The sequence below is a fragment of the Crocodylus siamensis genome, chromosome 14 (assembly GCF_052110815.1).
Source record: "Crocodylus siamensis isolate JL-2025a chromosome 14, ASM5211081v1, whole genome shotgun sequence".
Taxonomy (NCBI): Eukaryota; Metazoa; Chordata; order Crocodylia; family Crocodylidae; genus Crocodylus; species Crocodylus siamensis.
In genome coordinates this window covers 10,307,151-10,330,381 of record NC_143408.1, presented here as the reverse complement: position 1 = coordinate 10,330,381, position 23,231 = coordinate 10,307,151, and the positions used below count along the sequence as shown (strand labels likewise).

The window sequence follows — 23,231 nt, the reverse complement described above, 5'->3', positions numbered from 1 at the left end:
TTTATGAATCAACGAATGTGGGCGTTTGCGTTCTACACCACTGAAGGGTATGACTGGTTTTGGAAATGCTATGAGATAAGCAAGAGCCCAGAGCTCCAATGTTTCAGGTTGTTATCAGACAAAGCAGCATGTGAAAGAGTAATTATATTAAGAATGTTCTCAGCTTTTATAACGGCAGAAGATATTAAATTATGGTTGGAAGGTCACCTAGAAAAGGTGATGTGGGTAGACAAAATTAGGAACAAGTAGGGGGTGTGGACTGAGCTGTGGTGGGCGAGAGTAATTTTAAACAAAAACTTGGGAAGTCCAGGCACGATGGAGCACCTCCCCACAGTGATTACATTAGGGAAACACTGGGGGTTCATTATCTATTTTGGACCGACCATGAAATGCAGCAAGTGTAGGCTGGAGGGGCACCAGGCAGCTAACTGTGTAGAGACAGCCTGCTCTACGTGTGAGGAGAGCGGGCACACTGCTATTGACTGCAATGCAGCTCTCAGGTGCAAGTTGTGTGGCGAGGAGAAGTGTATGTCTTTAGGACCTGCTCCATGTCCTTTGCAAATAGAGTCTGGAGCAAGGCAAAGAAACAGCAGAAGAGTGGCAAGAGGAGAGGAGAAGGGAGGAGGCGTGGATGTGGTACAGGAGACCCTGCAGAAAAGTGATGTGGAAGAGGAGGAAGAGATGATGGGTATATTGGTGGGAAAGCATAGAGGGAGGTGGCACTAGGTGAGAAGGAGAAAGGGGAGGAAGGTAGGAACCCAGAACAGAAATAGATAAAGGCAGGGCAAGAGGCAGTGGGTGAAAAGGAAGAGGAGGAAGAAGTGGGAGAAGCACAGGCACCTTTTGGCAAAAGGAAGAAATCCAAAATGAAGGAGACAAAGGAAGCTAAAACATGCCAGGGAGATTCAGAAGAGGATCCCAGCACCTCTCCCTTGTCCTCCTTGGTGTCTAGCCCTGAGTGGGCCACAAGAAGTGCTAGAGCATCAAAGGAGAAGAGAGATGGAGGGTTTTGTTCGCCCCGGGAAGGTCTGCAATGTGAGACTGGAGTTCCCAAACATACATGGTAAGGATGACGCATAAGGAAAGAACACTTTTTCTTTGGAAGTTTTAATGGTGTTGGTGGCCTCCTTAAATGTGTGGAGTGTTTTAGGCAAGCGACAAGGGGATAAGATGGAGTCCTTTTCAACACAGGTGCAAGCAGATATACTATGTTTGCAGAGTTGATCCCCATGCTTCTGTGCCCGGGTAAGATGAATGAGAGGGGGGATCAAGGCAGCCCAGGAGGAGGAAGGAGCCTGAGTGGAAGGGCAGGAAGAAGTATTCGACAAGGCAAAAAGATGTTATGAGGTTTTATACCAGAAGGAGGTGGATAAAGGGAGAGTTAGTGGGTTATAGGATGAACTAAAAAGGGAAGTGGGGGAACAAGATGCCCAGAGGCCAGAGGAGGAGGTAGCACTAAAAGAAATGGAAAACTGCCTTGAGACATTTAAGCAGGGAAAGAGCTCTGGCAAGGATGGAGTGCCAGTAAATTTTATATAAGGTTCTTGAGTCTTTGAGGGCCAGATTTGTTGGAAATGTTTAAGGAGATTTTAGAAAAGGGGTTGGAAGGGAAACATTTTACCACTAGTATTGTTGGTTAACTGTTCAAGAGACAGTCTTTAAATAGCTGGCAACTTATACAGACACAGGCTTTAAAATACAGACGATACATTACTGGCTAAATTACTGGTTTGAAGAATGAGGGATGTGCTTCCTCAGGTTAAACACAAAGAGCAGGCATATGCTGTTCCTGGGTGGCAGGGCACAGGTGCGCTGTGAGCACTACAGGTCGCACTTATTTATCATTGGAAGCCAGGAGTAGCCCTAATGAATTTGGATTTAGCAAAACCTTACAATAGCATGGCATACATGTTCTTGTTTAAGGTTTTATGGGAGCTGGGTTTTTCTGAACGTCTTGTGGATGAAGAAAGTTTTTACATAGACAAGCCAAAAGTAGGGTTTTAATCAATGGGCCTTTAAGTGACGCTTTTAGGATTTTGTGTGTGGGCCCTGTCTGTACCGGCATAAAAGTGTCAAGATTTTAATGGCAATTCACAAATGTAATAATCTTCCAGTAAAGGTGTTACTATGCAAACAGCATGGGAATCTTTGTAAATAATATATATGTGCAGCACTACCCTAGTGTTCACCTAATATCATAAACAGGGTTAGAAGTTAATCAAGCTTACTGTTCAAAAAAACAATGTGTGGTGGGTCTGTAAGTGCCAAGGGTACAAAATGGGTCTGGGTCTGATTGGTACAAAAACATTTAGTTAATAATGTCATATGAGTAAAAAATACAGTGTGTGGTTTAGAGTGTTCTCATTTTGGGGTAGTCTCAATACCACACAGGCTCCCCTCGGCTCCTGCAAAGTTCCCCTGATTTCCAATTCTCCTTTTAAACAGTGATCAAAGCAAATGACTTATTGATTGCGTTCCATCTTGAATCTTTATCTTAAATCCTTTTGTGCCATGGGCTTGTTTCACATCCTGATCTGGGTGTTCCCATTCCAGCTTTATCATCATGATACTGGAGTATTCTACCCCCCTCCCACCGTTCAGCAGGAGTGCCCATCTGATCCACATGCCAGGTTTTGCTTATGTAAGGCATCGGTCAAGTTTGCTGCTCAGGCCTACTCTGGCCAATGCTTTAGTGAAGCTTTTGTTTGAGCAAGTGTATAGTGAACAATGCTCCAACAAGCCCTATAGCATGTCAAGGGGGGAGTCAAACAAGGCCCTGGCCAGTGACCAAGCCAACCTAGCATGGCTAGTAGCAAGGGGCACGTTGCCAGCATGGGCACTGCGATATAGATGGGGCCTGGGTGGAACCTCGTGGGTGCTCCAGAGAAATGTGTGGGGTGGAGAAAACAGTGGGCCGCCTCTTTTGGGACCACAACTTTGCACAGTCAGTCTGGAGGAGGGTCATACACTTGGCCCACGTGACAACTGTTGTGCAGGCACTGTCAAAAGATGTGGTTTTATATGGCTTTATCTTGAGGGAGCCAGATAAAGAATACCTATGGACATGAGTGATTGGTGCCTCCTTGAATTGGGCGGCACCCGCAGAAGCCGCTGACAGCGGTGGCCCTGTCAGCGGGGCACCAGCCCTACCAAGAGCATCGGTGTCGGCCACTGGGAGGGGGCAATGGCCCCGTCAAGGGGGGGGCACGTGCATCCCCTATGAGTCGCCTATGCCTACGGACACTTTTACTTGTGTTTTGAAGTAAGTTTATGGATGTTAAGAAACCTGCTCAGTTTTAAGGGACTCACTTTTACAGTAAAAGCCTGTGTATGGTTAGGACTGAATGAACTGTGCTTTTATGTCAGCCAGGACCACGAACACCTTGGAGATGATGGGGCAGCAAAGAAGTGGAGAAAGACAGAATGGACTTTTTGATTCACACCCAGCATCTAGGATTGAGTTTTTTACCTGTTGCATTTTGAGTACTTATTTCATAGATTTTAACATGTTTTCTTGTCGAAATATGTTAAATATTTTTACATGCTTTATGCCCAATGAGTTTTATGACATGGTGGGTGAATTAGCCTATTTTTAATGTGCATTAGTGTCACTAAAACACATGCTATTTAGTTAACGCTGATACACAAGATGCACTGGCTGTTTTAATTAGAGCATCTCTCGAAGCTTTGGACTCCCCATCACTGGAGGAGCTCAAGAAGAAGCTGGATAGCCGTTGGTCAGGGATGGTCTAGGCACAGCTATACCCATGTTCTAATATGGATATTCCCTTGCTTCTGAGCTTTGGTTGCCCCCACTCCTGCTTTTCTGCTCCATGTGTCAGAGTGGTTTTAAGTCTCCCTCAAAGATGTTGGGTGTTGGCTACAGCCAAGGCTAGAGATTTTGACTGTAGTGTCCCAATGTGCTTCCTGGGGCCAAAGCCAGAAGTACCTGGCTAGAGGGTCTTGCTCCCCTGCTCAAGGTCAGACTAATCACTGTATCTGGGGTCAGGAAAGAATTTTACCCCATGGTCAGACTGGTATGGACTGTAGGGGTTTTTGCCTTCCTCTGTAGCAGGGAGTGTGGTCCTCTACCTGGGATCTCTCACGCATGTATTGGCAATCTTCTCTAGAAGCAGAACAGTGGCTGCTGTGGTTCCCTGGCTTTACCTGTGGCAGGCCGGAGTGTTATGTCTTGTGTTGTGTCAGGGTTGATGGTAGTCATACATAGATTTTTGGATTATGGATTTTGTATAGGATGACTTGGATAGAGATGATCCTGCCTCAAGCAGGGGGTAGGACTAGCTGACCTCTGGAGGTCCCTTCCAGCTTGATTCAGGATTCTATGAATTCTGCCTCTGACTCCAGAGCCCTGACCCGGCCTCCAGCTTGGACTCTGCCTCTGCAATTCCCCCTTGGATTTGGTAACTCAGACTCCAGCTCCTCTCTTTAGCCCTCCCTTGGTAGCCTACCCGCTGCCTGTTGGTCCTGATGAAGCACCTGAGAAGAGAGGTAGGATTTAGAGATGTTTCCCCCGAAACTCCTGCAGGCTTCATGCTTGTTGTAGATCAGACACCCTGGGCCTGAGTCTGTTCCCTTGTTAGTTACCTAGCGGCTTTAAGCATCCACGTGCAATCCTATTTTCCCCTGCTTGAATTCCTGAAAAAAAACAGTTAGTACAAAAGGTTTTACAGAAGGTCCTTCTCCTTGCTGCCCTTTGACAGAGTGAGGGCAGTCATGGATTTTTGGTTGTTTTGTTTTTGGAGGGTTTTTTGCAGGGGCTCAAGCAAAGTGGAATAGGATTTGACATGGCTCCTCGCTGGTATCTGTCTTGGCCCCTCCTGTTGAAGATGAGCGACTGGGCAGACAAGATTGTATGAGTCACTGGGCCAGAAGGAAGGCAAGCAAGAGGCAAGCCTGTGCAGTCTGGGGCTGAGGGCATTGCCCTGGGAAGGAGCTTCCAGGCCACGTGTCTCGGAATACATCTGGGTTTTATCCAACAAATGTCCAATGTAAAATGCACCAACAGTCTGGAAAGTAAGAACTGGAAACCCCACTTCTCCCAGCCAGTAGCTCAAACCACTGCATCAGAGAGTTGGGTAGCTCTTACCTGCTCTTCTTCGGACCCTAGCTAACTACTAACCGGGAAGCAGCACAAGTATGATATCTTGTCGGTGAGAATGCAGGGATTAGATCAGTGCTTTCTGCCCCTGATATGGACAGATGGATCAGTACCACGAACCCAAACAATGAGACAAGCAAGGCTGAAGGAGTGTCACTATGACAAGAAATGGTGGTCAGTAGAATGGGGAGTGCTGTACAGCAGGGTGGGCACAGTACAACCCATGGGCCAGACCCAGCTCGCGGAGGGGCTCTGTCCAGTCTGTAGTGGGTCCCTTGAGTCTGCTTGGCCCAGGCACTGCCTGGCCGTGGCCTGTTCTGCCACCCCCTGGGCACACAGCCGGCTTGGAGTGGCTCTGTGGCGGGACTGCCTTTCTAGGCAGCGGCTGCTGCTGCTGGCCCAGCCCCATGGTACCATCGGAGACCCACACGCGCAGCCCCACACAAACCCCATACCCACCCACCCACACATCCCCATACCCACCCACCTACCCCCACACACTCACAGCCCCCCACAACTGCACCACTGCACTATACAAAAGTAAGTCTTCATTTTGAGCTATTATGCTATCCCCTCTGTATACACAATGCAAACACACAAACCAGAACAAAAACATATATTTTAAATAACATTAAAATATGCTTGATATTTAGTTTATAATTTTTCCTCCTGTTCCAAGATGGCAACCCTCCCTTCCCAAAGGAAGTACTTCCTGAGGCAAGGGGAGGGACTTCAGGTGGCTAAGGTCAGGGATTAGGGGTGGGACTTCTGGTCCCAAGATGGTGACCAGGGGGCGGGGTGTTTGTCAAGGGGCGGGGCCACCCTGGCAGCCCTCAGCAGCTCATTAAAACTTGTTAAGCCCCACTCCAGCCCAAATACCTGTGTGCCCCTGCTGTGCAGGGAGCCCCTTCACCACTTCATGTACCTGGGCAGCTCAGTCTGCATTTCAGTGAAAGCAGAGGAGGCTGAGGCTGCAAGCCGCACGGGGCATTGCTCGGTGGGATGCTGTCTCCCTGCTCGCTGGACCACTGCTCTCTGTCCCTAATAAAGAAAGCAAGGTCTTCCCTGGCACTTGTCCTGCATCGCTGCCCCACTCTTGCAGAAGCCCCCAGGGCCTAGTTCTAAAGCGTGCTTTGGGCTTGGCTTATCTGCAGTACGGCAGCATGTAGCAACCCCAGTCATGGACCAGGACCCAGCTGTGGAAAGCTCTTGTAGACACAGACCAAAACGAATGCTCATTGGGAAATGCCTCCCCATATTGCCCTGTTTAGACTACACGCTGAAGTCGCCCAGAGGCTGTTCCGGCTACTCCAAAGGGTCAATCCTGCGGGTGAGAATAGCCGGTGCACAGACCGTTTAGCCACACTCCCTCTCCCAGGCAGACCTCTCAGATGAAGGCTGAAAAACAGTTTTCCACTTGTTGGGGGATACCCGTCTGCTGCAGGAATTCCCAACCGTATGGCCCGTTTGTGCCATTGCTGGAGTGTGTAGGGGCTAGATGCAAATGGAGTCAGGCCCTCGGCACTGCAAAGGGATTTTGCACAAATTACTCCCTGAACACAGTAAGACCGCAGGCACCAAAGTAAACACAATGCTTATTCACATGGAAATGTACCAGCGATGGCCTTTCTTATCAGGTTATTCTGAATAAATAAAGAATTTCTGCTCACACATAATCTCCCCTGGATTTCCTTTATCGTTTCAGATGCATTCCTTTTTTTTTTTTTTTTTTTTGTTACAATGTACTGATTTAAACCTTAATTTCCAAGGAATCTTGAAGACAGCAAGTGGTTCCGACAAGGCACTAATGAATGCAGCTTTTATTAAGGAATATTTGATTGGGTTTTATTAAGATTCATGTTCCCTTAGTAACTGAAAAAATACATTCATGAGATATGCAAATTGGTAAAGTGGGAGAGAATTCACTTAAAAAATCAATGATCATTGTCATCATTTTAGGAACAATGAAGGGATATTTTGGTTGAGTTAAAATAAGAATTCAGTGTTAGATTTAAGCAGGTATCTACTTGTGTAGGTACTCTAAAATAAAGCAGAATTGTATTTAAAAACAAAGGATAAAATATAGTAAGAGATGGTCACAGGCATGATTCTCGGGGGTCCGGAAAGTTTGCAAGGAGCACAAAATACTGCAAGGTTCGGCTTAAAGTTTTATGCAAATCCCTACCTCATCCCCTTTACTCCAGTCCTGTCTCTCATCAATGTATCTGATGAAATGAGTTTCAGCCCACAGAAGCTCATGTTATACATATGCATACATACTTTGGGTAGTATCTAAGATGAAAATCTACCCTGCCTTCTCCTCACCAGTGCAGCTAGCAGGTGGCACATGATTTGCAAGGAATTTTCCTGAATTTAGGATGAAGGCATTTGCAGAGATCCCAGTGCATTGGCAAACTCTTCCCACTCCTGGCATAGAGAAGGGGGTGACATCTTAGACTAACTCTACTCCATTCTTGCCCTGTGGGTGGGATTTCAGAGCCACAGTACAGGAACTGTCTGAGTTTGGACCACTTTTCTGGGCCCCTGGAGCAACCCTGGGGCCATCAAGAGATGAACGCAATAGTTAGAGCAAGGGCTGAGGGATGAGGTAGTGAAGGTCTGGCTCCACTGTGCAGGGCTGTGTGCAGTGGAGAAAGCAAAGGGGTTTGCCTCTCTCCAGAGCAACCAGAGGTCTTGCTCTCCCCACCAAGGATGTCCAGAGGCCTGCCCAAAGCTTCAGTAGCAGAGCCCTCAGAAGCTCCCCAGACACATCAAGCAAGCCCAGCCTCCAGAGGCAACATCAAGGGTCTGCACTGCGGCACAGTGCAGGAACTGTTTCAGCCTGGACCATATTCTTCTGGGCCCCAGGAATCATCATGGGGGTGGAGACAACTGATCAGAAAGCCAGGAGGATCTGTACACCCAAAGAAATGCATTCAGGTTTGCAGGCACACTTTCCAGGTACACCCCTCTTCACGCAGCTTGCTACCCACTAGCCAACTCTCATCAAGTTTATGCAATGGGACCTCTGAGCGGAGCACGAAGGTGAATTCATCTCAGCTTGCGTCATGGAGAATTCAGGCTGATGGGACAGATTTCCCAGTCCTGCCCCCAAAGCCAAGCAGAGAGTTGATTCTGGGGTAGCCAGCTAAGGATGCTGGGTATCATATGGGTGCCCAGAGGGCTCTCCATTTAGTCTCTAGTGCAGCTTCAGGGTCATTCAAGTGATATTCAGGAGCACCAGGGCTCCCACAGTGCTGGTTCTAGCCCTTTATGTCAATATGGATCCTTACAGTAAATCTTGGGCTCTTTGCAGGCAGCTCTGCAACAGATCTGGCCAGTCACTGAGGGGGCAGAGAGACTTAACACCTGAAACTCTTAAAGGTATAATGGGTGATTTGAATTTTTTTTTTAAATGGACAGTTTCAGCCGCACGCAGCCCCTGTGGCACTCCCCAGCTGGAGCCTTTCATAACTGCCACGGCTGCATGCAGCAGCATGCTGTCCAGCTAGGAGGTGTGATGGTGTACAGGCAGCGGGGGCTAGAGCAGGAATTCTGGCGCTGCTGGGTCTCCCCACTCCGGTGATGCCCTGACCATCCAAGTGCCAGGAGCAGCAGTGCCCACAGCACACTACATGCTGGGAGCACCAGGGTCCACAGTCTGAGTGTCCTGGCATCCTGAGCACCCAGAATGCCCTCAGCTGTGGCACCTGCAGTGCCCAAAGTGCTGGGAGCAGCGGTACCCTGAGTGTCTAGAGCAGGAGTGGGCAAAATGCAGCCCACGGGCCAGATGTGGCCTGCCAGGTCACTCTATCTGGCCCACGGAGCCCCTAAAAAATTTGGAAAATTAATATTTATCTGCCCCTGGCTGCCTGTCATGCAGCCCTCGATGGCTTGCCAAAACTCAGTGAGTGGCTCTCCACTCAAAATAATTGCCCACCCCTGGTCTGGAGTATCAGGAGCCCTGGTGCCTTAAGTGCCCTGAGCACCCAGAGACCCAGGAGCCCTTAGAGTGCTGGGAGCCTCAGCATCCTGGAGCCCCCAAATGCCAGGAGCCACTGTGCCCAAAACAGCCCAAATGCCAAGAGACTGTGGGGTGGCAGCAGCAACCCGGTGCAGGTAGACCATAAGCAGGGAGAAGACTGAGCAATGGGATGACTGGAGGACCAACCAACAGTACAGATGTGCTGGGTACCAAAATGGCATAAGATAATCTTTGCCTCCTTCAAATACATTTTTGGTCACACTCTAGAGAGTGCCTTGTGCTTTCTAAAGTTTCATCTTCTGTGCACATTGTTTGAAAGCCTTTTGAAACATTTCAAAAGCACTTCAGAGCCATTTGAATTGTTTCAAAAATGAAGTTTGTCCACAGGCAGAGATGAGGAGCCAATGTACCCTTAGGAACTAAACTGGAACGTGCCAGATGGGTCCAAAATGGAGTAAGCATCTGCACATGGAAAAGCCACTCCTGTAACAATCACTAGAAATACTAACACGGCTCAGTTCTGCCGTCCAATGACCAGTCCTCCCAGAACAGTGATTTCAGTTGCTCCGTGTTTTAACTACTCATGCATTACAAATTACATCAAAATTTGTGTCTAAATTGTTTTTCATCAACTGTCCATTACAAGGAGGTGACAAGAAGCCGGAAACAACGACAGAAGCTATCCCTCGGTTGTACTTTAGCACACAACTCACGCTCAGTGCCAACAGACAAGCGCAAGAAGAGGGAGCGAGGGGTTGAATCGAGCGAGGGGTTGAATCTTCAGCTCAAGCAATAAATCAACTGACCTGCTCCCTATACACTTGGGGAGCGAAGGTTTTCAGGCTGCTTCGCAAGGCACAAGGCCAGGATGCTCCCCATGAAGAAACATCCTGTCTCAGACATTGTTTAAAAATCAGTGAAGCAACTGATGTCCAACCAGCGTGTAAAAGGGAGGGTTTGACCCCGGGACAAACTGCCCAAGGCAGCCATTTAGCGTTTAAACGCTGTGAACGTGCTCATTTTCAATAAATTAAAGGCAGGACCCTGCCAGATACTGGCAGCAATCCCTCTGCCTCCATGTGAGCTCAGGATCTTTCAGGAACGGGCCCCATTTGCCCCGTATTAATTTCTCCTCCTTCACCATAGGCAGGGCTGCCTCTTCCAAGGCCCTCTGTGGCAAGGAGCAAACAAAAGCTCCTTACTTGGAGATGCAGGAAAAACAATCGTCTCTGCTCGAGAGAGGAGTTCTTGGGGCCCAAGAAAGCTCAAGAGAAATGTGAAAAGGACTGACGTGAATCAACAGCAGCTGGATGACGGTCTCAAGGCCCCTTGAGTCCTGTGCTCCCAAAGACAAACTGTCTGTCTGTCGGCTGTCTGTCCAAGGCTAGTTCCTCTCTCTCTCCTGCCAGGAGCTGCACGCGGCTGGGTGCGTTTCTGGGAAGCTGCCCTGTCCACGGCTCTGTTGTATGAATCTGGAATATGTTTAACTGAGGCAGACAGCGTCACACAGTTTACATTTCCTTTTTCAGTAAATGTTACTGCTGATTCAAATGAATGAATCCCACTAGGGTACAGTTACAGCTGCCAGCATAAATACAGCCCCTGCCACATTAATGTCAGTGCCAGCAAGAGATTAGCAGAGAAACCTCCATTGCCCTCCAGAGCAGAGACAGAAATAGTCATCAAACTTCTTAGCTCAGTCTCCAAACATTTCATTCCATCCAGTGGGTATCTGATTCACGTACAACCTCCTTTTAAACTGAGGCACTCACGACTACACGATGTTATCAAATCCCGGTCTAGTAATGCCCCTCTTTACGGGGGAATTTGCAAGCACTGTTTGCAGGCTTAATCCTCACACCTATGCACATTTCTAGCTGGGGGGAAAGAGGTGCTGGCTTCCGGATGAGAGGTAAAAAAGTAGGCTTAATAAGGAGTGCCGGGTACTCTGGCAGGGAGGGTTAGCCCCAGTGTCCACCTGGGACAGCTCCATTTCTTCTGCCTCGGCTCTGCTGCAGACTTGATTGGGGCTTGGTCTGTTTCCCTCCCTGCTCTAATGTGCTGAGCGCTGTTACTCCGTGCTGTGACTCAGTCACCATGCTTCCTCCAGAGGTGGCTGCAGTTTGGTGACAGGTGAAGTGACATTTTCACTACCTTACTGGAAGTCTATTTTCCAAACTCTGCCTCCACCTCTGAACTGTGAGTCATTGTCTGATGCCTCTGGCATCTGGCAGAGGGTACCAATCAACTGACCCAATGAGAGGGTGGGGGACTTCTGGGGCAAAATTCAGCTAGCTGGGAACACAGTCCACCCGAGCTATATTTTCACTTGACACTGCTGTTCTCTACTTGACAGAGAGCCATACAGCCATGGAGCATGCAGAATATCAGTGCCAAAATCATCGCCACGGGCCCGAACATATTTCTGCTTAATTTGTAAAGCACTCTGTGATCTTAGGGTGATAGGTCCTAAAAACTGAAAGCACTTGTGCTCCAGCTGATGCCGTTTAAACACTGAAACTCATGGCATGATCTAGGTGTGACAGCAGGCTCTGGGGCCATTTGAGTAGTTCAGGCCATCTTCCATCCCCACCCGGAAGCTCCAAAATCATCCCCCAGCCAAGTTCACACCTTAAGTACCATATGCTTCCCTCCTGTGCATAGCAGCCCCTTTTGAAGAGAGCTGCCTGGGAGGACTTTCCTTGTGGCCTCCTCCTACCAGGCTGGTCAGGCTCACAAGTCACATAGTGGTGCGGGCGCCTGCTTTGCTCCTCAGTGGGCATCCTGGCCTCTGCATGTATTTCCTCTCCCTCCCTTGGGATGTCTGTCCTTGTGTCATCATGGCATCAGAGATTCTGATGTCAGGAGGTGTGATAGTGTACAGGCCTTTGGCAGAGGCACACCTGTTTCTACCCGATTCTTTCTGCATAATGTAGTGGGGAAATTCTGCACAAATGCCCCTCCTGTGTCTTTGCCCCCAAGGCTGCAGGAAGCACACCCTGCCCACACTGCGAGCCCACAGCTAGTTCCTTGGTCAGTCCTCCTCTTCTCCAGTCCCATTGGCCACAAAACCCCTTAGAAGTCCCTTTTCCCCTCTTGCAGGGCTGGTCTTCTGGGAAAAGACTGCTTTTCTCTTCTGCCAAAAGGGGGTTTTCATACCTACAAAGGTGCATTTAGCCTGCACAGGAGAGGGACTGACAGCATGGGCAGAGCAGCACAAGGACCTCTGTGAGCTCTCACTGTCATGCATTCAGTCACTGTACCGGCTGTCTCTTTTGCTGATCTCTCTTCACAGTCATTACTATTGGCACAGAGATGTCCACGGTGCTCTCAACAGCTGACTTGGCTTTTTGGCAGCCTCTCCTTCCCCCACTGGGTTTCCACATCAGTGATGCCTTGTCCCATGTCACCTCTGACCAGCTAATACTTTGGCACAAGTGAGAAGGAAAAAAACCATATCAGGCACTGAAGGGGCTGAAAGAGATTTGCCTGTGTCCATCACCAGCACATCGACTTGCCCAGGCCCAGGGTCTGGCCACCGCAGCAGACAGCAGCAACCCGAGACCTCAGCAGAGCTTTGATCCATTCACTACATGCACTGCCACCTTCCTGCCCAGTGTGCCTGGGAAATCCTGGAGTGGAAGCAGGGCGACTATTGGCACTGAAAGCCCAGGGCAACCTGGACTCTGGATCCTCCATCCTCAAGGCCTGGACACAGAGCTATCCCCTGCCTGCCCTGCCCTCACTGCCTATATTCAAGAGCTCACCTTTCAAAGGCAGTGCTGCACTTAAGGTGTCTTAATCACTGAGCCCCATGCCAGCCCAGGGCTCTCTCCAACCTGGGGACGGCAAGAGACCCGGCTCCTTTGCAATATAGGTGTACAGGAGCTTCCCCTGTTGCTTTCTCTTGCCTCCCCCTCCTCACCCCCGCTGTTGCTTTCTCTTGCCTCCCCCTCCTCACCCCCGCAGACACATGCACACGCACACCGAACAAAGGCACCTAAGAAGACACAAAAATTAAAGATAATACCTGCCAGGCACCGGAGGGGGCCCAGTGCCTCAGTCATAGTGACTCCAGGTTCTGCTGCCTGCCATCTCATGGGAAGAAGCAGCCGTCTCTCCTGATGAACAAGTGCAGGGAAGGCAGCTGCTTCTCACTCACTCTGTAGCGGGTTCCTATGGCGATGCAGAATCAATTATAATAAAAGGTGGAGCACCAGCAATAGGAGCCCAGAGAACTTCTTATTAGCAGCATGACAAAGCCAGCTGGGTGGTGGCAGGAGTTGCTTGGAGGCAGGGAACCTGTCTAGTCTGAATCGCTCTAGCGCCTTGCTCCGTATTCGCTCCCGGGACTCCAAAGACAGCACACAAAGCACTTTTAATTGGCAGTCCTGCTCTCCAGCTGCTCCCACTCGCCTGCACTCACCAGCAGGGCTGCTCTGTGCCTTGGGAGCAATGTAGCCATGCTGCCTTCCCTCACAACTCACTCTGCCATGCGTGTTTGCTGTCATGTCCTCACACCTCTCCCACACCCGGTGCCGCAGGTCTCATGTGCAGAGGCTGGGCTGCCCTGGAGCCTGGAGTCTTCATTTCATCCTTGTGCCAGGTGACACACAGGCAGCAGCAGCATCTCTGCCCCTCCCTGCCACCTACCAACACAGCTCCTCCTGGAAGGAGCTCCATGTCCACCACCACTGCTGGGGCTCTCTGACAAAGGTGCCTTTGTCAGTCATACTTGTCTGGGGTGGCCTCTGGGGCATATTAATAGCTTTCATATAAAAATAGATGGTTACCTTCCTAACCGTATATTTTCTCTGGCAACTGAGGATGTATGCCTGGTTGTACAGGACCTCTCCCTATGACAGGTGGAGCTGGAGGACACAATAGCTCATGAAAACATATGCTAGGAGCAGGGATCCTGCACAGTTGAGAGGAGAGCTCATCTGAATAAAGGCACTCGCCTAGCACACCCAGGATCCAATTAATACCTGCAATACCTGCAGGGCCACTTGCCCACAACCATAAAGTAGCCATCCCTAAGGCAGGAGGTGGCAGCCTTATCTTGAACTGGGCACAGAAACAGATGGTATCTTTACAGAAAGCTACTCCAGAAAATGGCTGGACGCATAAAGCCAGAAGTAGTGCCATCCCAAATACCTATGTGTCCTGCCCCTAGGTGATGACCACAAGCCTTCACATTCACTGTGTTTTGTTCACAATGGACAATGAACCACCATTCATGGATACTGCCCCTGCTCCAGGAATGCCTGGGATCCCATTAAGGATTGGGCCCTGTTTTGTACTGCACCTACACGTACGGGGTACGTCTGCATGAGATGCTAAAGGCACAGCCGGCAAAACCCATGCTAATGCACAGAGTTAGTCTACTATGCCTTTAGCATCACAAAAAAGTGTATGCTGGTAATTATAGGTAATAAACTTAATACGCCATAATTATGGTGCATTAATGAATGTGTAGACGCGCCCAGGGAGAAGCAACCCACAGAGACAGAAAATTAATTTAAGAAAAGGGCTTGAGCGCTTGCAGGCCCCCTGGCTTGTTTCCCAGTTGGGTACACATGCCCAGGCTTGCTTTCTCCCTCTAACATTCACACTAGCTCACATACACAGTTTACACTTTTGTTATTTGTACTCTTAAACTCTTTAAACTCTTGCTTATTTTTTTAACTCCAAACACCCCCAGTTGCTCCTCCTCATTCGCCTGGTGTGTTGGGCTCCAGCCTTTTGGCTTGTTCATGTAAGTACTTACCACTAAGCATTTATTTTCCCTCTTGTTCTGCAGCCTGGACCCAAAGTCTCCTTGTTCTTAGTTCTCTTTCTCCTTCAATCTGACTTTTAGCTCGCAGCCGTTCACTTGCACCTGCAAGTGGTCCTTTACCTGCCTTTCACTTGCCCACTTGCACCATTACTGTGGTCCTTTACCTGGGCCGGCTGGCCAGAGATCACCCTTGTGCAGCTAAATGCTTTTCTAATTCTGCATCTTTGTATGCCAGTTGAATGCGTCTCCTCCCCAGACCCAGGGAAACTGCACTGGACTAGGAGATATCTGGAGACTGAGTCAGATTCTACCCCCAGCCTCTTGCCAATTTTACAGGCCACCCTGGCAGTTATATGGAGGCACTGAGATGCCCACAGTGCACTCAAAAGTGTTCTTCATGCTTTCCACAATCCTCTTCACACCACTTAGGAGCTGACTGCGCAGCAGCAGCGCAGGAAACACTTTCTCCAAATACAGCATCACAACGCCTTGTCTTATCTGAAGTGAGGGTGTTTCTACTTCAGCTTCCAACTACTTATAGTAATCTTGACTTCACTGCACCTGTCTGTGTGCCACAGGCCCCAGGACACAGGTTATTGCCTAAGAGATGAGTACATGCTCCGACTGATCCTGCCATTCTCTGGTTGCCCAATGCTGTTGGAGGGATGTTGACACGTTTCCATTGCAAGCTGTCTGTAATTTTTTCTGATTGATATGGATGAGGCTTGTTTGTGCAAATACAATTACTGCTGCATGAACGATTCTCCGTGATGTTATGCCGGTGAACAGGACCTCACTAGGGACCTGGTTCACGGCACAGTGAGCTGTGTTTGGGATGCTGAGTTACGCCATTCAACCAACAGCAGAAAAAAGCTGGGATTTTCCATGGACAGGAGAGCTGGGTGTGGTGCCTGAAATGGGTGGACAAATAGATGCAGCAACTTCAGCTGTCTTGCTAGGGAGCCAGACAATGGCTGTGGTGTATGAGCAGTAGCAGAGCCAGAGAAGGCCCTAGGTGCAACAGCTAGGTATCATGGCCAGTCGGTCTCTTAGAGCTCTCTGGGGCAGCACAAGCCCAGGCCAGCCAGAGGGGAATAATTCTCTATAGCAGCAAATGCATCTGCCTCCATTGCTCTATCCAGATGGAGGTCTGGGGAGCCCTGGCGAAGGTGTATGGACCTGGTGATTCTCTGCCTATTCCAACACTGTCCCAGTGTCACCAGAGTCAGCCAGAAGTGCCCGAGACATGAAAGGAGACTAGTTTGGCCAAGAGGATTGTCCAGGCTTTAGTGTGGTCCTTTGTGAACTGTGAGTGAGTGCAAGGAGATTCTACTCCGGCAGAAAAGACAATATCCACGACCTCAGCACAACATTTATATAGGAGGAAGAGTAATTGCAGCTCCATGCACTAACCTAGCGGTGGCCAACGTGTGGCATGCATACCATAAATGGCACGGGCAGCTTCTGTGTGTGGTACACAGAAGATCAGAAAGGGCACAGATAGGACAGCAGCAGTCTGGGGATGAAGCAGAAAGCAGAGCGGCAAACAGGGCAGGGGAAGGTGATCAGAGTGGCACTTGGGGAAGGGTGAGGCTAATTTGTGACACACCTGCAAAGAAGGTATGTCTGAACCCTTGGTTCAGCTGGATTTCTCGTCTTCAATCCTAGTCCTATTTCACCTGTAGACAACTCCATTTCTTTGTTGTGCATAAAGCAGATTTCGCACTCTGCTGATTAACAGCATTAGGGGTGGAAAAGCAACTTGTCACGCTGCTGCCATGTTCAGCCCAGGTACTTCTCACCTTGGCAGTTATGGTCATCCCAGCTATTATTTATGTTGGTTTCTGGTTTTATTTGATTGGTGTCTAGGGCTCTGAACATGTGAGCTAACAGGTGTTCTAGTAATAGAGATCAAAGCACCAGGCAAGAACCATTCGTCTAATGATTGTTCCTATAAGGAGGGTGCTATGGTAGGTGGGCAAGATGAAGTAGCCGTGAAGCAGTTACAGCAAACAGTAGCTTGGGCTGGGCCACCAGGAGCCACCAAGGTGGCAGTGAGGTGCTGCTCATGACTCCGCTGAGAGCTGCAATTAGCAAAGGCACTCTGTCCCCAAGACACCGCTCAGAAAATCCAAGAAGATCTGGGGCAAGGAGTCATGGAGACTTGCCTGACAACCCTAGGGGCTGCAAAAGGAGGGGGAGGCAAGAAATGCAGAAGTCTTGGTATTCTCCCAGGGGTGAGGTGGATCTCCTCTCAACCAGTTTTTTGTGCAGGGGTCATCTATTTAATCCCAAGTCATGGATTAAGCTGACTTCAGCCTTGGCTGAGACTCTCCTTGCCACAGAGGAGACTCTCCATGCCCAGGGTCCATCACTAGGCAGTCAGGAAAGGCCGTTTCCCTGCTTTTTTGTGTAAAGGTCCCTGCTGCTGCTTCACCAGCTGTTCCAGCTCATCCTGTCCATGTTTAACATTTCTCCTTCCTCTTTCAGCACTGAAGTCAGTCTGGCCGAGCCTGGACATGCATCTCATTCCCACCCCCAGGGTGCTCAGATTCATTTAGCTGTTTCTGACACAGGCTTTGCATTCATGGACAATGTCTGCTGCACATGGAACCAGCTCGCATGGCTTCCCTGGAGCGCCTAACCCTTGCTTACAACTTGTCCAGCTGCCCTAGCTAGCGAGCATCTGCCTAGCGAGCATCTGTGAGCACTCTTCACACCTGCACGCCCTCCTGGACAAGCGGCAGGAGCCGCTGGACAGGCCGTGGCTTCTCCTGCGGCCGCCTGGCTCAGCCCCAGCACCACCTGCCTCACCCCAGTGCAAGCGGCCGAGGGGTCAGCCGGATGAGCTGTGGCTTCTCCCGTGGCTGCCCGGCACAGCCTGCTTCGCCCTGGCAAGGGGCAGCTGGCAGAGCAGCCAGACAAGCTGAGGCTTCCCCCACCACCCATAGCCCCTGCTCCCAGAGCCCGGCACAGCCCCAGCTGGGGAGCATTTGCCCCACTCCCTATTCCAGCCCCCACTCCCGCAATGTCCTTGATCTGCACCCTCACGGCCCTTTCCTTCCTCCTCCCCTTCCACCGACAGACCTGTAACCAGCATTCGGCATCGTAAAGTTGAAACCCATGTCGGAACTTCAAAACCCAAGCGTCAGTTTACAAACGTCGTAACTGCCGTTTGTCGTAAGTCAAGGACAGCCTGTATTTACAGGCTTGCTGAAAGACGCATAAGCAATTACTCCCATCCTGAAAGAGGGCTGGCAAACATTTCTCTCAAGAATGCCCAATTTTTTTTCTTACCTACCAACATGAGTGGGGAGAGATTTCTGTATGTAAAGAAGCAGTCCCTAGAGCAGTAGTTCCCAACCATGCTAGGCCCCAGGCTCCCTCCATAACTTCAGTGAATTAAGCAACACCCCATTTCACAAACCAAATTATTTATCACGGTTCTTATGTCCTCATACAGGGATCAGGTGGTTGTGAGTGGGGCAGAGGAAGAGCGGTGAGGCAGGGACAAGCCTGCTTTCAAATTGCTTGGCTCTGAGTGATTACTGAACAACTAGGTACTGCAGCCTCATATAGAGTTTGGTGCTTGGATTGAAACCCCCCTGCAGATCACCTGTCCCCAGCCTGCATCACCTGTGCCCTGCTGTCGTCTGCTGGACATTTTTGGGAAGCAAACTGCAGAGCCTGCCAGGCAGCAGAGCTGGGAGCACGTTGTGCTTTGAGGTTTGTGCCACACCTCTGCCCAGCCCGAGTCTGAGCTGGCATATTCTTGCCCGTGCTGGGCATCAAGGAGGTTTCTCTTGCCCTTGATGAATTGCTATGACCCAGTAACTATTTGTCTCTTTTTATGTTTAGCACTGTCAGTGCAGGTGAAGCTGGAAGGCAACGCAGGTGCTGAGAGTCTCCCTTTGCTTGAAGAAGGGTGTTTGTGCCTGACAGCTTGCAAAAAAAGTTTTTCCAACTATTTAGTTGGTCTAATAAAAAAATATCACATTCACCCACAGAGTCATTATGGCTTTACATGACAGCAGAGCTGAGTCCCAGCATTACAGCTGGACTCCTGCGGGTACTAATATAGCATAGAGGTGTCAGTCAAGGTCCAGGTGCTGCTGTTGTAGTAGTTATTATTGCAACCAGGTGTTGTACGGGATAGAAGTCTGCCCTGTCCCAAAGAACAAAGTGATCAGACTGATTTAGCATGAAAAATGGTTTTATACCCTACACTGCTTTTCTCTCCTGCTTTATCCCCCTCCTTTTGCTCTGAGTCCTGGGTGGCTAAAGCTGGGGCAGAAGGATTTCTATTGTGTTCCCCTCCTTCACTCTCCATTAAAAGGTCTCTGGCTAAGTCAGTTAGCCAGTAGCCAGGTGGTTTCCCGAGTAGCTTTAGCTTCTCATAAGTAGTCAGATTTCTTTCCTCTGAGGAGTTCATCTGCTAACCAAATACAGCTCAATCAGCCCCCAGGGAAATTCAGGAACATGACTTCCTAAAAGCACGTGGCAGACTCCAGCAGTCCAAAGTACCGGTTCCACCTGCACTTCAGCACAATTGACTTAATGCTGCACATGCTTTCTGCACAGTCATTGACCCAACCAAGTATGCTAACCTAATTGCACCAAAAAGACTGCAAAGCTGTTTGTTCTGCCTGGACTTTTAAGGATTTGTAAATTAGAGGAGGTTCCCAGACAGCAACCTTTGCATTATCTCCCTGCTCAACCAAGTACTTTTTAAGAGCAGAAGTGAAGTGTTTCTTTAATCAAAAATCTAAACACCTATGATATGCAGTACAGTTCAAAATGGGATCTAAGCACTTTTTTAGTGCTGGCAAAGTGATATTGTCAAATACTGCAGTGATTGCACTGGATAAAATCCCTCAGCATGAAACATTTTTCCCTCTGAAGACAGTTACTGTATATCCGCATTTGGATGCTTTAGCTCTAAGCAGGAACACTTGCCGATAGCTTGGCTAAAATCATTTTTTTATTCATGCCGTTTTCAGTGATTGAGGATTTTAGTGTATATGCCGATGGTAATTAAGTTAGCAAAAATTCACTTCTGAGTTATTTCAAGACTGCATTCCAGCATGCGCTGGCTACGACGTAGAGCAGTTGGGAGAGCAGAGAGGGGAAGTTTGCTGCTCACTTTAAAGCACTGATTCTCGACCTTTTCAGAGCTGAGGCAGCCTTCATTCAACTCGAGTCATCCCTTCATATCTCTGTGAACTGGAAGGCACCCAATTTCAAAAATTAATTGACATATTATGGTGCTTATCTCTTTGCAAAGGGGCCAGGCAGTGGGGGTGGGGGATAGGATAAGCTTCAGCCTGCCCATATGTGCTTATCTCCTGACACCTCCCTTATCGTCTCGCACCTTAAAACACCCTTCAAAGGACTGTGTGGCACCCATGGGTGCTGCATCACCCCAGGTGAGAATCACTGAATTTTAAAGGAAACAGACTGGATCTGCTATGAGGCTAGTAAGTGAAATGGCGAGATTTAATAAACAATTCTGGAGTGAATTTACACACAGCTGAAACAGCAAAGATTGGTGGAGTCCCGGGCACGCTCCTTCACTCACCCTTCTTGGAAAGCATTCACAGTTGGCTGCACTGATCTGTTCCGGACAGCAAAGCAAAAGTCCACATTTATCAGCATGATCTGTTACAATAAGGCTACAAACAGAAATCACATTTGTCCCTCCCAGGAAAAACAATTTCTCCTGGGGCAAAGTGTGATTAATCATTCAGACATCCATATCCGTTGTCCTGAAACAAACCCCTAAAAAGGTCCCTGGGATAAAATGCATTAACAGTTTGTCCTGAGACACTGTGACACATGTCTGAATGCACACTGAATAAACGGCAGAAAAACAGCAGTGCATTGAGCGGCTCACTAACCACAAACCGGGAGGATGAGGTGTGTTCGCACCAATCCCGGGACTTTTCTGTTCTGAGACAAACAGGCATAATAGATCTTGGGACAAATCTATCTGGAAGGGTGCTCTTACAGGTTACCTGTAAAACATTTTAAATCTGTGGAACGGTATGCCATCATAAACCTAGACCAGTTTCAAAGCAGTCACAGGTAAAGCCGAAATGCCATCTCAGACCTGCACAATTGTGACTTGCCAGTAGAAGGCCTGGCGAGCAGGGGCGTGGATAGGAGCCAGCACTTTATCTCTCCTCGGGAGTGGAAGAGAAAGGGGAGGCTGGCATGTAGCTCAGAGGCAAAGAAACCAGCATGGGGGCTGTGACTTCCCTACTTTCGCAGCAGTGGGAGCTCAGGATGAGAGAGGAGAAATCCTGAAAAACTGAAGCGACAGTTGAGAAGAAGTAATGAGAAAAGGCAGAGGGGAGTTGGGTTAGGGGCAGCGGGATAGGATGGGGGAACTGTCTTAGCGCAGGAGAGGGGAGGAATAGCCGGGGCACAAGGCTGTAAGCCAGCATGCTCACTGCATGGCATAGAGCAGATGCCAAGGCAGAGCTGAGAACCAGGGGCTTTGTGAGACCAGGGAAACTGAGCCACAATGAAGTGGCCAGCCAGTAGCAGTGAGGAGAGGGTATGAGGAGGGGAAAGCACAACTACTGTTGTGCTTGGCAGCAGCTCACCTTGGCAGCAGACCCCCTTGGCAGCAGCTCACCTTGGTCTGCTTAAATCATTTAAGGTTATGTAAAAGTGCTTTTACGCACTTATTTAAAGCATTTTATTTGACAAGAAATAAATGAATGGAAAAAGAGACTCTCGTGTTAATGAACTGTGTGTGGTGGTAGAGGGCTGGGCCCTGGGGAGATACTTAGCCAAACCTAGCTGGCTAGCCCTATGCCAACCTGCTCCAATTAGCCTCTCAATGCTGTTTTGTCTAGGGAAGACTGGGGGGAGGGGGGGCGAGGCTGGATCTAGGATAGGGAAGGCCATGCAGGCTGGGAAGGGGGCTGCTCAGATGTGGGGGCTATGCAATCCCATCCTGGCTGGGTGGGGGTCTGACAAGCACCAGCCACTTGTAACAAACCCTGCTAAGCCCCCTGCACTCCTGTCCCAGGCTGGGCATTATGGGGCCACAGCTCTCCCACAAAGTCCTTCATGTCCTGGCCTAGAGGGGAGGAGGCCGAAGAGCAGAGCTCAGGCAGCAGACTCCCTGCCAGCTGCCTGCAAAGAGCACTGCCAAACCGGACCTCAGGCCCCCACCGCAACTCAGCCTTGCTCAGGGCTGCCTGCACCTTTAAGCTGGGTGCTGGGCATGGGGAAACTCTGATTAAGCTCACTTTACCTGAGGCTAATTGAAAATTTCCCACAGCTCCTGGCTCTTTTCCCCCCTGTTCTCCACTGGTGTAGTGAGGAAGGGGAAAGCTTCCTGGAGCCCCCCTCCCCACCAAGTCCAGGTGATGAGGAGTTATGGAGAGCTGTGGGGGTGGGAACATGGAGCCATGGAAAGCATGCTTCCCCTGGCTGCATGGTCTCATGACACCCAAGGCCTGGCTACTTTGTGCTCAGCACAGAGCAGCCAGGCAAGATCATACAGCCTAAGGAAAGCTTTCCGCAACGCCCTGATCTCCCTGAGCTGCAGCTGCTAAGAAGGCTACTCTCAGGGTTGAGGGGGTAGGAGGAGACCAGTTGAGATTTGGAGGGTAGAATGGGGTAGAGAGCTAGGAGTTGTGCATCCTGGGAATCTGGAGGACTACAAATTGATCACTTTATCTCCAGGCAGCTGACCAACAATACCCTGGAATGGCATAGGTAACAGGGTTTAAAGATAAACCTTGTTCTGAGTGGCATAACTTTAAAACATATATGGGGTACTTATGATGGGCTAATGTACTTTGTCAATGCTTTTATGATGGCTTAAAGGTAACCTGTAACATGACCCTAAGAGACTAGATGGTCCTCTGCAAAGCAAATGCAGAGTGCTGACCACCGCCGCATAGAGACAAGTTGATTCCTTTGTGATGTCCTCTAATCAGAGAACTGCACCTCATTACCGGCTTCTCTAAGGCAAGCTGAGCTGTGCAAAGCCATTAAAGATAATACATGCAGCAATTTACAATTGACCCATCCCTTGAATTTTGCAAAAGGAGAGATCGCCTTGCATGGCCTTTGGGCATCAGGAGCCGGTTGCATAAGAATGATGTTAACTAAGTAGAGAGCACTGTGGCAGAAAGCCACCTTGTTTCTCCCCAAAAACTCTGCCCTGTGACACTGTGACTAAAATCTCTGAGCTGCAACCATTTGATTAGGGTGGGCCCAGCACACGGGGGACCGCACCCTCGGCCTGTCTATTTAGGTAACTTGAGCTGGCTGCAGTCCTGAGGGAGGGGGAACCTGCTCCCTCTGCCTAGGTGACTTGCATCAAT

General features: G+C 49.4%; 1 protein-coding gene across 2 annotated transcripts in view; it reads right to left on the bottom strand.

Annotated features, from left to right (window-relative positions):
• Window positions 1-23,231, bottom strand: part of CTXN1 (cortexin 1) — a 112,867-nt gene that overhangs the window by 16,581 nt on the left and 73,055 nt on the right. Inside the window, exon 1 of one of the 2 annotated variants that reach the window (XM_090027790.1) lies at window positions 13,135-13,274. The exons of the other annotated variant lie outside the window; for it this stretch is intronic. The gene's annotated coding sequence lies outside the window, so the exon portion shown is untranslated. Of the gene's footprint in view, window positions 1-13,134; window positions 13,275-23,231 lie in introns of those variants that run through there. 2 annotated transcript variants of the gene reach the window in all.